Here is a 2,584-nt window from a genome sequence, read left to right as displayed (position 1 = left end):
AAAACCTGAGGCCAGCTCCCACACATCCCTCAAAATCCCTTAATCCTTAATTAAATAACTGTCACTTATACTCAATTAAAATAACTCGAGTCACTACAATTTAATTCTCAAACTTTTTCTTTTAATTCAAAATCCCGACTTACTCCCACATCGCTAAGTGAAGAAGACACAAGAGTAATGAGGAGATACTAAAATAAGACCAAGAACAATAGAGAAACTACCTTCACAAATGGACAGGGTCAATGGGTGATCAAGAAGACTCATAGCCTAGGGTGGTGACCTCCATTGCACTTCGGAGGATTGCCTTCCTAAGGACGATCCGAGTGGTCGATCCTACGTCCTAATTTTTTACAGCGGGGCCTGCATTTGCATGGACCCTACCCTATTCAAAGTACAACTTTTTTCTAGTATCTCATTTATAGGTTTGTGATTAATTGAGCACCACATTCTCAATAATTTATATCTTTTCTTATTGTAAGTCACCTCGTTCTTCTAAGTGAAACTTTAAAATACAAATGCTTTGATCTTTATATTAAAATTTACAATTGTATTAATGATTACTATAAGTTGCAAAACATCTATATCAACCAACATGAAAAAATTGAAACGAAAAGAAACATAAACAAATAGGTTGATAGAATTGACTACTTCACTCTCTTTTTTCCTTGCGTCTAGTCTCCCACATCGATAAGTTGGATTTAGCGACATGTACATATAGTATTAAAATGTAATTGTCACTAGTAATTGCCTCTTAAAAATATATTTTGTGTCAATTAAGCTATTATCGTTTATTAATTGTCACTAAAATTCATTTTTGGTGTAGTTTTATTACTTGAACAAGAATTGTTCTATAGGCTCGAACCACCTTATCCTTGAGTTCTAAGGAGACATAAAATCTAGTTGAACCATGGTAGGCATATGAGACTAGATCGTGATTAATAATCACCATTGCCCACCAGATGATGGAGTCGTAGAGAATCGTTCAGAGCTTGGTCCATCGGGTTGTGATGGTCTTATGGTTGTCTGATAGACTTCTTAATTCTTCTTTTTGTTGGTACAATGTATTATACATTTTTCCACGTATAAATAATATATTCAGAATCCTTAAACTTAAAAATTTAGAATCCACCTCTTCTTAGAATCAATATTGGTAAACGATCTTCTTCGAATAAAAATAAGCTCTTGGTACATTTGTTATTCACAAACTGATTTATGACAAATTATAAAAGACTATGAAAATCATTCAACATCCTGGAAGTTGTACCTTATGTATTCCTTAAAGGATGTTCATATAAAAGTTGTACTATTTCTTTATGACTATCGTTTATCTTATGGTCAAAATAATATAAGAGATGGGTTATGAAAGAAAAACATATTCTCATTTGTTTCTTTTGAGTAGCTGTGTGATAGATTTCCTTAACTATTTTGCTGATTTCACTCACATTGAACCTTCAAAACAAGTTAAACTCTATTAACTCTTTATATGTTGTTGTTTTAATTAATCACATGCTGATGTGGCAAGTTTGTTAGGGGTTCAACTGAATTCAACATTTTTGACACAATTAGGTGTACAATTACCTAAAAGTTTCTAAAACTGTGGCAAATTCTAAACTTTGAATCCGTAATTCCAATAGTGTAATAGATTCAATGATCGAATTTTAAAAAGTTGAACCTGTCAAATTTGAATTCTAAATCTGTCTTTGAACACTATATGAATTTACTACTATTATTTAATGATGTGATCTAGCGTTTTTTATTCTTCAAGAGTAATTAATAGTATAAATTAGGCACGTATTACTTCTTTCGTACATTGAGGATGTTAATTGCTCTTTTTTATAGACATACAATACCGTGTTCTTGGCAAATAATATTATAATCCCACATCGTCAAGTGATTAAGACAGAAGAGTAGCAAGGAGACACTATAAAAAAGGGTCAAGATCAATTACAAAGAAACATACTTATCTGAACAGGGTTAATGGACGATCAATAAGGTCCATGGCCTAGGTTGGTAACCTCCATCGCACTTTGGAGAGGTGCTCACCTAGTTTCTTTTCTTTTGTTGTAGAAGAAATGAAGAAGAAAATGGTTTGCTTTTCTAAATTTCTTCATTGGTACAAACCATTTTTTTCTCTTCATTTCTTTTAAACAAAAAAAATATATACAAAAAGAAATTAGATATTTTTCTTCATCATGTCACGACCCAAAGTATACCCTAGATGTGACATGGCATATAGAACCCCAGAGACCCTACACACAGTGGTGGAGTTAGAAATTTTATTAAGGGTATCCAAGTATTACATAAGAATTTTTTAATGAATGGATGCACTAGAAAATTTAAAATTGAACTACGTAATATTAATAGTACTTTTTTTTAGGAATACATATTCCAAAATTTTAAAAATCAAACTGCATAATATTTTGCTTTAATATTTGTGTTTTATTTAATATGAAATGAACGAACAAAGAAAAAAAGGGGAGGGGGGAGGGATACTTAGCTTAAAATGAAATCATTTTTACGTTTCAAGCTTTCACTAATTTCTAGTGACGACAACAAATGAGACATGAATAATGGAAGCACAATC

The 2,584-nt window shown here is 31.7% G+C and overlaps 1 non-coding gene and 1 pseudogene across 1 annotated transcript; both read left to right on the top strand.

Annotated features, from left to right (window-relative positions):
* The first annotated feature begins 221 nt into the window (after window positions 1-221).
* Window positions 222-381, top strand: LOC125869468 (U1 spliceosomal RNA). The gene has a single exon (XR_007446840.1). It is a non-coding gene; the product is annotated as a U1 spliceosomal RNA (small nuclear RNA).
* A 1,575-nt stretch (window positions 382-1,956) lies between these two features.
* Window positions 1,957-2,100, top strand: LOC125869471 (U1 spliceosomal RNA; annotated as a pseudogene).
* The last annotated feature ends 484 nt before the right edge of the window (window positions 2,101-2,584 follow it).

Source organism: Solanum stenotomum, chromosome 6 (genome assembly GCF_019186545.1).
Source record: "Solanum stenotomum isolate F172 chromosome 6, ASM1918654v1, whole genome shotgun sequence".
In the NCBI taxonomy this organism is placed as follows: Eukaryota; Viridiplantae; Streptophyta; class Magnoliopsida; order Solanales; family Solanaceae; genus Solanum; species Solanum stenotomum.
This window is presented reverse-complemented; position numbering and strand designations above follow the sequence as displayed.